Below are 14,803 nucleotides of genomic sequence, written 5' to 3'. Positions count from 1 at the left end.
AATATAGTATTATTTTCTCATCAAATGTGAAGGCTTGTGTGCACATAAATACAAGCACACTTTGTATACACATGCACAAAGTATAAACCAATATCCTTGAGGAACACAGAGACCAGTGTCCTTATTACAATACTTACATGTCCAATTCACCTTATATTAAAAAATCATGTACCACGATCATGTTGACTTCATTCCAGGGACATATGTTTTGCTAACCTTGGAAAATGTATTAATGTAATACACCACATAAATTGAATCAAGGGTAAAAATCTCAGGATTATTTCACTGATGCATTAAATTCCATCAATAAAATCCTGCATACAGGGGCTGGGGTTATGGCTTAATTGTGGAGTGCTTGCCTCATAAGTGTTCGCCACTGGGTTCAATTCTCAGCACCACCTACAGATAAATGAATAAAAAAAGATCTATCACCAACTAGAAAATATATTTTTTAAAAAATTCTGCATACATTCGCGACAAAAACCTAATTACAGAAGGAGAACAGTGACTTGGATCATGGACTTTGACTGCCTCTGGGCTATAGCTACACTGCTCTAGGAAATTTCTGTGCGATGAAGCAGGACAAGTTTGCCCAGTTGCTATGGCGATGCCTTGCCTGAGGAAGTTCTTTGCAAGGCATGGGACTATGAGTCTTGACTCTAAGTTCAGACACCTGCTGCCCGAGATAGAGAATCATAAGCATAGCAAGATAATTATAATTGATTGTGAGTGCTTTGACCTTTAAGCCTGCCTCCTTTGAGGAAACATTTCCACAGAGAGCCTTTTGATGATAAAACCTATATAATAAATGTGTTGAGCTAGGTACGGGTCATTGATTCTTCATCATAGTATGGTGTCCCGTGTGTTTCTAGATTTCTCTCTAAGTGTCTGTTTGTCTTTCTTCATCTCCCATTGCCCTTTGCCAAACTCTAAGGTTCAGCCATGCAGGTTGTGGCAGTTGGCTCGTGAGCAGGACACAGGGGGAACTTTAAGGATTAGGTGAGGGGACACTCCTGAGGAATCACATCAGTTAAAGAAAGGTAAGGACTGCAAGTGTATAGCCAGACCTACAGGTTTCAAAGAGAGGAAACTTTGTGTACAAATGCTTAAAGTAATGTTTAAATCTCAAGAAATGAAAAAAAAAAAAAAGAAGCAAAAAGGGGTCTCCAGAGAAAACATAAACTATAGCACCACACCTTAAGATATTGGTTTTGCAAAAGAAAAAAAAAGGCTAAAATGCTCTATGCATGAGGTTTTGCCTCTCAAGCTCAAGACAGCAGCTCTCCTTACTTCTTAGCTTCTTCCAGATCTCTCTCTCTCCTGGGATTTCATTTGAAATGTAAATTGCAGAGGCAATGATTCAAAACCAGTTTGAGACCAAAGGAAAAAAGTGTCACTTTTAGATTCAAGCTGCTCTGGGGCCTAAATGGCTGGCTCTGGTTCCTCTCACTCTCTACCACTCTGCTTTCTTAATAAGTTCCTCCATAAATACTATATCGCAGGGAGAAAAATGGGAAGATCTCATATATACAAGTCTTCTTTACTTGAGGATTTCAATTCTTTCACATTCTTTAAATATCAGGATTGAGTGTAATCTGATGTCAAAATACACTCTGATCTGATAAAGATGTTCTGCATCTTTCTTTACTAGAATAATTAATGGCTGTGTCATCTTTTTTTTAAACATCTGTTTTTCTAAAATTGTACATTTTTGAGCTCATGGTTTTATGGTGAACTCACATTTGATCCTTCATGCCTAAATTAGTATATTTTCCCAATCAGTCCTGTATCTAACTATAGAGGATATTGCACTCTGTCTTTGTTCAGAGGCCAATTTTTCAAGAGTTGATTCTTAAATACATTGGGAAATCTCTTTTCACTAAATCCTAAATGGTAATTGATGTGGTGGTGTTGGGAATAAGTCTGATAGCTACTGGGGACAAGTGGCCATCTGAACATTTGATTTCTGTGTCTGCCATGGCTGTCAGGCTTTACACCTAATATTTCCAACTATACAGGATTGCCCTATATTTAAGTCATAATGTAAAAGTCTGATAGGTTCCCTTTTAATTTCTAAAAGGTTAAATCTAATAGAGGTTTTAATAAACCTCCTACCAGTGGGGATCTACCTGTTGCCTCCTACCTGTGGGAATCTACCTACAAAAAGCTACAAGATATTTGTTTCCTGTCTGTTTTGTGTATGTGTGTACACCTATGTATTGTATTGTTGTTTCTACATATACTTGTGTCCATTTATCATGCACATGGTATCCAAATTGGCATATAGATAAATGAGCATCATAAATTAAAATTTAAATAAGAAAATGATTCAAATACCTTTTGGTTCATGTGACTTAAAAAAGAAGTAAAATTTAAATTAGGTAAACAGATGAGAGTAAAGATGTTTTTAAAATTACTAACTCAAGTTTTTCTAAGTGGTCAGACAATAAAGTGTTGGTTTCTGTAAAATGTCGAAAATGTAATATTGATTGTTCCTAGGTTTTTTCTTCAATAGTGAAGAGATGGCTTATACTGTTAACTACACTGGTCTGATATCCTGTTTTTTTCAGTTAAAATTAGTAAATTAGATTACAGTAGATGGAATCAATCTTTATACATGTGTTTGTTAAAGAGGAGCCATCTGAAATTTCCACAAGGTAATATATTTAAACATTATATGAGTTTTCATAAATCAGTAAGTTAAAAAAGGTTTGAGATTGATTTTTTTCTGTGTCTTCAGTAAAACAAGTGTACTAAGAATTAAGATTCTATCAGGTATAATTTTATATACAAAGAGTACAAAAGATTTCAATTAGGTTTTAATTAAGGTACCACAAAACCAAAATATTCCATCTTATTAAAGTAATTTGTCTAAACTCAGAAGTTTCATAAAGACTGTTTTAAAATGTAAATTTAAAAGAGGGGTCAACAGCTAGAAAAGAGATATAAGGAAAGCTCTAGGTGTAGAAAGGTTTTTAATATGGAAATTAGAAGGAAAAAGAAATGTTTCTGGATAAGAAATTCTTTTGTGTGGTAAAGTAAAAAGTAAAGTAAAAAGTTGTAAAATGTCTAAGTACTTTATGTATCGTTTGTAGAGCGTAAATTTCAAAAGGTTTGTATGCAACTAAATTGGTTATATATAAATAGCACAATCAGTTAAAGTTATCCAAGGTTTTCCCCAAGGTCTAATATTAATGTATTTATATAAACCAAAGTTTAATCTTCTGTGTGTTAAAGTCATAAGGATTTCTTAAAACTTTAATCTGCTTTTATCTATCAAGATAATTTCTTATGTCTGTTAAGTTTTATGATTTAGAAAAACTAGTCTTAAGGGAATTAGGGTTTGTACAATTCTAGTTAAACAACAACTGTTATTTTAGAGTATTACACTCTATTATGTGCTCCCCATCACTAACACTTTGGCACAAAATACTTCAAGAGCCCTCTGAGATCAGGAGTTTATTGATAATAAATTTGAAGATAAGTTGAATGCCTTACAGGCTACCATAGTTGGCTTGGAGTCTAAATTTTTCTTTAAAAGCTAAACTTGGTAAATTTAAAGACATCAGTGTAATTGTGGTGTTGTTACTGGCCTCTTTGTATACTAAATGCATTCATATCTTCCAAGTATACAAATCTTTTATAATAAAGTTCTTAAAGGGACATTTTTCCACTCTTGTTTTCTTCAAACTAAAGTTTAAAGTAAAGATTTGGAATCATAAAATTATATTTCTTGGGTCATAGTTATTATAAGATTTCAATATGAGTTTTATCTTGTTAATTTCATTTGTACTATCATTGTAAACTTTATGACTATTTTCTGTTAGTGCCTCCCAGAAATATAATTTCTTAGCTCTTGCCCATCCTGGTAAAAAATTGCTGGTCCCTTTTGTCATTGTTATATTTATTTATTTTGTATTTATCTCATTGTAGTACTCATGTCTTCTTGTTTCTCTTATAGAAGCACTCACCTCCCAGATGATTTTAAAGCCTGTTTTTTTTTTTTTCTGAACCAGACTTTCACCATATACCCCTGGACTGGCCAAAACATTCTGAAAAGGAAAACCCAAACTGTTTGCCCCACTTTATCTCCTCTCAGCCTGAAGCAGCCAAAACAGTCATCGCTCATTTCCCCTTATAGCAGTAAGAGTTTCCTACTCAGAAGTGAGAATGAGACTGGGACAAGGGACAGGTAACTGATTTTTTTATATTTAAAAAAGTGAAGGAAATGGGTATATAGTGCTCCCTATCACTAACCCTTTGGCACAAAATATTTTAAAAGCCCTCTGACATCAGGAGTCTATTGATAATAGACTTGAAGCTAAGTTGAATGCCTTACAGGCTTCTATAGTTGGCTTGGATGATCAGATACAAAGTATTTAGGTCAGACAACAATTACAATGCCATGTCACTTGCCAGTTTATTTGTGTAACACCTCTTCCATGACATAGATCCTAATGGAACTGAGAAAAGATAGAGATGCATCTGGTAGGAATTTGGAATCATAACAATGTTAGTTTAGATCTCTTACAAATGCACCATTACATCCAAGTCATACAAAAAGTAAGATTCTCAAGTTATTTCCTGCCAGTTTTATAGAGAAACCTGTTAAATGACCTGAATGGTTTCAATTCATAAAACATGCTAAAACATGCTGCATGGAATCTCTTAGGACTTATTTCTTTGCTCTTAATTCTGTGTTCTGTTCTCACAGTCAACTGCAAGCTCATCTGATACAAGTTCCAGCACTTCAGAGTAGACATGCATCAGTTACATTTAAAAAATAAAAAAGGGAGAGATGTGGAGAGGCATGACTTGGATTATGGTCCTTGAATGCCTGTGGCTGTGCTGCTCTGGGAACTTTCTGTGCAAAGGTGCAGGACAAGATTTTAGGGATTCTGACTGTGGAAATATACAGGGAAGTGGTCCTTTGGTGAGTAAAGTCTCAGTGGGTATCTGGCACTCTGTTTCCCATGCTTGGAATGTTTGGCAGCTTCTCCTAGAAGCTAGTAAGATAACTAATACAGGTGTAGTATCTAGTTGCTATGTCATTTCCTTCATGTAGAGACTCTTGGCTAGAGTCTTATCAGCCTAGATCTTGATTTCAGACATTCAGCTCCTGGGAATAGAGGAACACCAAACAATAATGTAGTTATGGCACTAATGACCTAAAGTAACCTATTGATATAAATAAAGCTTTGCAGTTTGGCCTCTCTGCAATTCTGCCATCTTTCCTGCCTCTGCATCTTGTCTCTGTGTCTCTTTTAATTTTCCTTACACAAGACTGCCCAGTTGCTATGATGATGAAGTATGATAGACGGATTGGAAAGAGGGGAGTGGGGGCTGGAGGTGCTGTGCTGCGTGACAGAATTGGATTGGGTTGGGTTCTATGCTTTTGTGATTATGTCAAGGTTTATCCTGGTAGTGTGTCATAACTAAAAAGAATAAAAAAGTAAGCAAGAGAAGAGAAGAAAAAATGTTTAAAAATAAAAAACAGGGTGTATACTCTCATTGTTTTTATTCAATAGAATCCTGGACACCTTGGACAGAGCAATCAGGCAGAGAGAGTAATAAAATGTATACAAATAGGAAAGGATGAAATAACACTATCCATGCTTTCAGATGATATGATTCTATACCTAGGATAATCTGAAGAGTCTATCAAAAATCTCTGGGAACTGAGAACTTCACTTATGTTGCAGGAATGAAAACCAACATACCAGGTCAATTGCTTTCTTTTACACTAACAATAAACTCACTGAGCATCAAAAAAGTGATCCCAATAAAATTGGACTTATAAAAACAAACAAACAAAATCAAATAAGAACCTCAAAATAAAGATAACAAAGGAGATGAATGACCAGTACAATGAAAATGACCAAATACTGAAGAAAGAAACAGAAGACACAAGAGGATGGGAATATATCCAATATTCATGGTTAGGAAGACTTGGTTATTAAAATAGCCAAACTTCCAAAAGCAATCTATGGATTCACTGCAATATCAATAAAAATGCTAATGGTATTTTTCACAGAACTAAAAAATTTATATGGAAGTCTAAAAGACCCCAAATTGCCAATGGAATTCTGGGAAAAAGGAGGAATGTTTGAGCCATCAAAATACATGACTTCAAATTACACTGTAGAAACACTGTGATAAGACATCATGGTATTGGCATAAAACTACACACATAGACCTATAGAATACAACAGAGGGATGAGGAACAACCTCACTCATCTATGGTTATCTTATTTTCTACAAAGCAGCTAATATTATACATTGGAGAAATAACAGCTTCTTCAGGAAAGTTTGCTGGGGCAGACAGACTTCCATATAGAAAAGATTGAAACTGCATCCCTATCTCTCACCCTGCAGAAACGTCAGCTAAATAGGATTCAAAGACCTTAATGGAAGACCTGAAACTTTAAATTACTTGAGTAAAATGTAGTGGAAATACTTTAATATGTGGGAAGATGCCACAATTTCCTGCCTACTACTCCAATAGCTTAATAAATTATACTAAGGCTTATCTAATGGTTTTACATCAAATTCAAAAGTTTCTGGCAGCAAAGAAAACAATCAAGAAAGTGGAGAGACAATTTACACATGGGAGAAGAAATTTAAAAAAAATTTTTTGTAGTTGTAAATGGACAGGATGCCTTTATTTTATTTGCATATTTTCATGTGATGCCGAGGATCGAATCCAGCCTCATGCATGCTACCTCTGAGCCACAACCCCAGCCCTGGGAGAAGACATTAGCCAGCTTATTCATCTGAGGGAGGAGTACTTGCCGAATAATCATTGAACTCAAAAACATAATGAAAATAACTAATTAATTCATTAATGAATGAAAAGAGCTGAGCAATCTCTTTACAAAAGAAGTATACATATCCAATATGCATATTTTAAAAAACGATTCAGCATCTTTAAGCACTGGAGAAATGGAAATAAAAACAAAATTGAGAGTTCATCTCACCCCGCTAGAATGGTTATTATCAAGGAAAAAACAATCTTGCAAAGGATGCAGGGAAAAATGAAACTTTATAAACTGATGGTAGGAATATAAATAAGTCCAGCCAATGTGGAAAACAGAATGGATATTCCTTAAAAATTTGAAAGTGGATCTAATGTAGGTGCCAGCTATACCAGTGTGACTGTGTATCAAAGGAGTCAAAGTCAGTATGCTATAGAGATACTTGCATACCCACATTTATTGGGGAACTAGTCACAATAGCTATTATGGAATTAGCCTAGACACCCATCAGTAGATGAATAGATAAAAAATGTGGTATACAAACACAATGGATAATTATTCAGTCAAAAAGAAGATAGAAACCATGGACTTCCATACATTTGGAAAAAAAATGATGGAACTGGAGAATCTTATTTTGAATAAAATGATCCAGACTTTAGAAAGATGCTGCGCCCCTCCCCTGACTCAGGCAATGGCAAGGCCCTACTGAGGTGGATGGTGCAAGGCGTCCATCCTCCGGAGGAGCGCAGTATGTTTCTGGGAACGGGCTGATTTGTTTTTGTATTCCTTTAATAAGTATGGTTGCGATTTCCCATGTGACCATTAAGTATGAAGGAAAAAAACACGACTTTCCCAATTAATGCAACTACTTCTAAAGAATAGATCTGTTTGCTCTAAATGCAATGATTCAGCTGTGGAGCGTAAATTGTTAATGTCTAATGAAAAACTCCTTGTATTCCTGTCAAGGAAGTTTTTGAGAAATTAAATTAAAATCTAGAGAAGAAAAATTAATGTTAAGAAGACAGATTAGTGCTTGGTACTGGGCAACTTGTTCTTGTTCCTGTGCACAATGGTTTGTGCTCTTACTCTTGTTTGATTAAAATTAATAACAAGTCAACCACTTGCCGTAACCATGGCACCAGTTCCAGTCAGTAAGTCAAGAAAGAATAGTCAAGGTATAGGCCAATAGTTTGGGACATTTCTAACTATTATTAAAAGTTAACTAAGCAGAAGCAGCTCAAAGCAAAACACGAACTGAAAGTACAAATGCTTGCTTATGCATAAGCCAAGATACATTCTTCTATTCTAATTGTAGCTCCTTAACACTTTGTTTCTTTGTATAATGATTCCTGTTTTGTAACCAGAAAGTACTGTGAGCCTGCCAAAATGAAAAGTATATATGATCAACTTCACAAGTAAAGATGGGGATCAACACCTTCACTTTGGTGTCTGTGTTGTTTCTCCACCCCCCTTTCACCGACTCCTCACCATCCGTTCGTCTCCTGAGACCCCCTGTTGGAGCTGGTCTCTGACAGAAAGACACATATTACATGTCTTCTCTGGTATGTGGAATCTATAAAAAATAAAAAGATGACATAAAAGTTATGGGGTGTTATTAGGGAAGGGAAAGGACACAACTGGGAAGAAGAAGGAAATACGGAGGGTAAATATTATCAAAGTACCTTATATATATGTTGGAAACCCACTATTTTATACAATTAATATTTGCTGATTATTATAATAAAAATGAGCTTTATTTCTAAAAGTCCACACTTGTTAGAAGGCAGATGGCTCTCCAATTTAATGACTAGATGTTCCTTTGCTCTAAGGAAAATAATTCTTCAAGATAGGGACTGAGATTGTATTCGAATCCCAGAAAACTTGGTGTCTCACGTGTCCAGGGTTTTGCAAGTAATCTCTTCTAGAACGTAGGTGTTCTACATTTTATCTCCCTCACATTGGTTGGTGTGAGTTTCAGCCCAGTGGCCCTAAAGAAGGTATGAATTGACTAAGTTTCTGTGTTGACTAAAGGGACTATTGTTGGTTTTTGTTCTGGCTAGTGTTCTGGGAAGCACCCTTCTAATTGTGACCTTCTACAGCGACTTGGGACTAGAGCGTGTTCAGGAAGGGTTTGTGCATTCCCAAGTAACTTTACTGTGCAGATTGAAAAAAAAAAAGAAAAAAGAAAAAAAAGGATCACAACAAAACTGCAATATACTATTCAGACATCCCACTCTTCAATAAATTGATGCATAAAAATATTTGGACTCAAAGATGGTAGAGTTGTGAGAGGGGAAAAGAAAAAAAAAGGAATGTCTCAATAGAAAATTGAAAGGTAGTTTCCATTGGCTTTCAAAAATTTTCTCAGCTTTCTTCTCCCCTGGGTTGTGTGAAGTTTGATGATAGCTCCAGTCTGGTGGCTGCCAGACCAGTTGGGTGAGTGAGCTGATAGCAAGATTATCTCACACACTCTTCCAGTTTTCCAACCCATTGTAGACAGCCCCATCCCTGTGCACTTCAACTCACTGAGCTGGAGACAGCCCTGTTTTTTTCCAGTTTCACCAACCTGTGCTCTCCTTGGGGGAACTGCTCCTAGTCTTTGGCATTCTACGGGCTTGCTGGAACCAGACTGGCCCACACAAACCCAGATGCAATCTAATGAACTTGGGCTTCAGATTCCCTAGGCTCTGACTTGCTGCGGTCCCAAGATCTCAATGCCTTTTCAACTTGCAGAGAGACTACCAGGGATGTGCTCACACAAAGGAGGGACCCTGCAAAGAGGTAGCCAGATGGCAGCCACTAGCACCACCAGCAGAAAAATCTCAGGTGCAACCAGACCAGCAGGTACCCCAATAATATATCTCCAGGCCCTGGCTGGTGTCCCTAAACTGAGGTGGCCATGCCCTGAGATGGTGGCAGTGGTGGCGGCAAACCTTCAGGCCTTGGTGGGTATCCCAAGATGGCAGGGGACATGTAACCAAACCTGTGTGTACTGTGACAATGGACTTCCAGGCATGAGGAGGTAGTGGGGAGCAGACAATGTGTAGGCTAATGGCAGGCGATTGGTGGGTGAATATCAGTTGGTGGGCGATGATCAGGCAAGAGGTGGGCAAATGGCTGATGATAGGCAGTGGTCAGTCAGTGATCTGTGCTCAAAAGGCAGGCAACATGCTTGTAGAGGGTGGCCAATTGCATAGATGAATGGGGGGGGGGGCAAACAGTGGGGAATCAGTGGGCAGCAACGGCTGCCTTGCAAAGAAGCAGTATTTCCTCTGCTTGAAACCCCAGTCATGGAGCAACAAGGATTGCACCCTCCCTCAAGTTCACCATCTTGGATCTCCCTCTCTGTTCTTAGTAATCAGATGAACATCATTTGTAATGAAACTAATCAAAATTGTCACCTATAGAGGGGAAGAAAAAGTGGCATTATGTGGACCTTTGTGGCAGAAATGCATAAGCTGAATTGAATGATTAGGCAACATCCAACAAGCTCAAAGGAAGTGGGCATTTTAAAAACATTGGGTCTAGGCTCTTAGATTGTCAAGGTTATGGGAGTCAAGGAAAGATTGAGGAATTGTTCTAGATTGAAGTTAACTGAAGAGACATGACACACAGTTGTACCATGTGATTTTGGATTCTGAAATGAACTTTCAGTGGATATAAAATATATCTGGGATTTATTGATAAAACACCAAAGAGAATAAGGTTTAGAAAGTCTCAGTTCATCATTATGAATTTTTTAATTCTGATGGCTTGATTGTTGTTATATAGAAAAATTGTCTTGTTTTTAGGAAATACATACTAAAATATTTCCAATTTACCATGACCTTGACAATCTAAGAGCCTATACCCAATGTTTATAAAACGCCCCTTCCTTTGAGCTTGTTGGATGTTGCCTAATTATTCAATTCAGCTTATGCATTTCTGCCAGAAAAGTCCACATAATGACGCTTTTTCCATTTCAAATGTTTCAAACTAAAACAATTCTGTACATACTAGAACATTTTCTAAATACTTGTGGTTGTTAAAAAAGGAAGCCGCAGATGAGGAAGTTTTGGCTTAGTGGTAGAGTGCTTGCCTAGCATGTGTGAGGCACTGGGTTCAATCCTCAGCACCACATAAAAATAATTAACTAAATAAAGTTAAAAAAAAGGAAACCAGGCTGGGAATAGAGCTCAGATGTTAGAGTGATTGTCTTGCCTGCACAAGGCCTTGGCTTCAATCCCAAGACCCCCCACCCACACACACACACAGACACCAAAGGAATTGTGGATAATTTATAAATATAAATACAATAGTCTTTCACAAAAAGAGTTGATATTGCCAAAGGACATCTCAGAAAGTGCTAATCATCATTAGGGTTTATTAAAATACAAATTAAAATTTCCATAAGATATAATTGTTATAATCTAACAGAATGATCAAAATTTAAAAACACACACAAAATGTTGACCAGAATGTGAAGCAACTGGCATTGTCAGAAAAAATTATAAGTTGATTCAACCATTTTTACATTTCTCAGGCATAATTTACTGAAAGGGAACATGTATCTAGTTAGCATTTTCTCATAGGTATATACTGAGCAGAAATGCAATCCCTTGCAAAAAGAAAGAATAATGGGGCTGGGGATGTGGCTCAAGCAGTAGCATGCTTGCCTGGCATGTGCAGGGCGCTGGGTTCGATCCTCAGCACCACATGAAAATAAAAAATAAAGATGTTGTGTCCACCGAAAAACTAAAAAATAAATCTATCTATCTATTATATTTACATATATACATATATATATAGTTTAAAATAGCCCCACAGATCATAGTACAACAGATCATTAATACACAGATCATTAGTACAACCACTGTGGAAATCCATGTAGTGTTTTCTCAAAAGGCTAGACATGGAGCAATCATATGACCCAGCTATACCATTTCTCAGTATTTATACTGAAGAATTAAGGTCATAATACTACAGTTATATATGCATACCCATGTTTATAGCAACAAAATTTATAATAGTCAAACTATGGAACAAGCACAGGTGTTCATCAGTGGATAAATGGATAAAGAAAATGTGGCATTTTATATACATATGTATATGATATGTATATTATATACAATGGACTTTTATTCAGTCATAAAGAAAACTGGAATTATGTCATTTGAAGGAAAGTGGATGGAACTAGAGATCATTATGTGAAGCAGAATGAGTCAAAGTCAGAAGGTTAAAGGTTGTATGTTTTCTTTCATATGTGGTAGCAAGAGAGGAAAAGGAAAGAAAGATGGGTGCAGATCCCACAGAGATCCAACAGTATGATATTGGTGTAAGAGTAGACAATTGATGTACAGAACAGAAGGCTTAAATTATATAAATACAATCAACTGAGTTTTGACAAAAACAAACAAAAAAACAAAACAAAACAAAACAAAACAAAAAACCCAAAGGCAATTTAATGAAGGAGGACAGGTTTTTTTTTTTCAATAAGGGTGGCTGGAACAACTGGACATTCACATATAAAAGGGTGAATCTAGATGGAGACCTTACACCCACCAGGAAGGATGAGTCAACATAGATAGATAGTAAATCTACACATAAGGCACAAAACTATAAAATCTGGAAAAAATCTAGATGCCCTTGTTCAGAAAATAGCTTTTAAAACACAACAGAAACACTGTCCATAAAAGGAGGAACTGTTTAATTACTTTAAATTAATGAAAACTTCTATTTTGCAAAAGATATAACCAAAGAAATGAGAAGACAAGCCATCCATTAGAAGTAACATTTGTAAATGACATCTCTGAGAAAGGACCATTATTCTAAATATACAAAGAACTCTTAAAATGGAATATTATGGAACTGAACAACCCAAGTAGAATTGGGCAAAACATCTGAAGGGACATCTCAACGAAGATGACATTCAAAGGCAAATAAGCATGTGAAAAAATGCTTAACAATCGTACACCATCCCCTGATTTAAACTGAAAACAAGATGAGATTCCACATAGAATGGCTAAAACCAAACCACTGATCAAACTAAAAAGTTGGCAAGGATATGGTTTAAGGGGACTATTAATCACTGTTGGTGTGTTTTAGTTAACTTTTGTGTCACTGTGACCAAATAGCTGACATGAACAAATTGGAAGAGGGAAAGTTCATTTGGGGCTCACAATTTTGGATGTCCCAGTCCATCGATGGCTGACTCCATTACTTTGAGTCTTGCCAAGGCAGCACATGATGGGGGAAGGGTCCAATGGAGGAAAGTTGCTCAGCTCATGATTCCAGGGCACATCACCAGTGACTCACCTCCTCCAGCCATTGTGATGAGACTTTGAAAGACATTTTAGTAGTCACATCTACCATGTGATCCAGCACTTGTGCTCTCTGTAATTATCCAAATGAATTGAAGACTTGGGTTCTCACAACAATCTGCAAATGTGTATATATAGCATTTTGATTCATCACTGACAAAAACCAGAAGTCAGCAAGAAGTCCTTCAATAGATTGATGTACAAACAAATGGTGGTAAATCTACAATACAATCTTATTTGGTGTTAAAGTGAAATGAATTCTGAAAGCATGAAAAAACCCATGAAGGATTCTTTGCATATTAATAATTGAAAGAGTCCAAACAAAAAAGGCTGCATATTGTACAATTCCCAATGTGTAACATTCTGGAAAATGCAACATTAGGGTAAGACTGAAATGACCATTTGTTTCCAAGAGCTTGTAGGATAGGAAGGGATGATTAGGCAGAGCAAAGAGGACTTTTAAGACAGCGAATGTAATCTGCATGACAGTACACTAGTGGTTACGTGTTAGTGTACATTAGTCAAAACCCACAGAATGTGCAGGACAAAGAGTCAACCCTATGTTGACTACGATCTGTGAGTAGTCTATGATCTGTGAGTGTCCATATTGGTTTGACTGTATCTAATGAACCACCCTTCTGAGGCTCACTAATTGTGGGAGGAGCTGTGAGTGGATGTGACCAGGGTGTGTGTAGGAACTTTGCATTTAGGTTTGCTGTTACTAAACTTCTTTAGAAGTTAAATTTTGTTAATTAAAAAGAATGACATTCTAATCCACAATTCTGGCAAAGTTGAGGTTTGTATACTATGAATCTTAAGGGCGTCCTGCTGATACCCTCCTGAGTATTTGGACTGGGATGAGAATTCTGTGCCATGGGAGAAAGGAAATCACTGACTGGGGAGCTGGAAAACCAGGATTCTGAGAGAAGATCTTGCACTGCTGCATTAATGACACTTCATCTCACTTGGTCACTGATTGTTCCTCATTGCTTAAAAGTAAAGTTCACACACTTGATCTCAGAGAACTCTTGTATCTTTTAATTATTTTGTATTCTTTCATCTATCAAAGGAAAGGGCCAGGCAGTATTCTCAGGCCAACATGAGAAGAGGGGGTGGAGCAGGGACACACATCTCTCAGAAATAAAGTGATTCCTGTGACAAAAGCAACTGAGGTGATTGTTACCCAAAATAAGTCAATCAGATTCTTTTTAGAGTTTAGAGCTCTGCAAGTCAAGCAAGAGACTACTACTTGTTTTGCCTTGCAGGTAGTCATGCCCTGCCATGACTTGGGATCATGCCATGTTCTGCAGGTTATAAAACCGAACTGTTTTGATCCCTATTTAGTCAATTGTTTGTATAATTATTAACAAAATTCATATTTACTTTGAAAGTCAGTGATTATGATGAATCATGAAATACTGAACCTTGTTGCACAATCAGGAAATGTTGGTGAACACAGTAGAAGTGAATGTCTTTTTCCTTTTTGCTCTTTGATTAACATATTGGTGGTCCATCTTAATGGGTTTCATTGTGATATTTCCATGCACACATTCAGGGTGTGTTGATTAAATGCAGTTTGTTCTTATCAACCCTTCTCCCATTCATTTGGCAGCCTGTATTAACTATGATCCTACTTTCCAGTCAATTTTCTTTAGCTTCCACACATGAGAAAACATGCAGTCCTTATCTTTCTGTGTCCAGTTATTTCACTGGATAAAATGTCTTCCCTCCTTCCATCTATTGTGCTGC

The sequence above is a fragment of the Marmota flaviventris genome, chromosome 4 (genome assembly GCF_047511675.1).
Source record: "Marmota flaviventris isolate mMarFla1 chromosome 4, mMarFla1.hap1, whole genome shotgun sequence".
Lineage (NCBI taxonomy): Eukaryota > Metazoa > Chordata > Mammalia > Rodentia > Sciuridae > Marmota > Marmota flaviventris.
The sequence above is the reverse complement of the archived record's forward strand: the minus strand, read 5'-3'. Positions refer to the sequence as shown.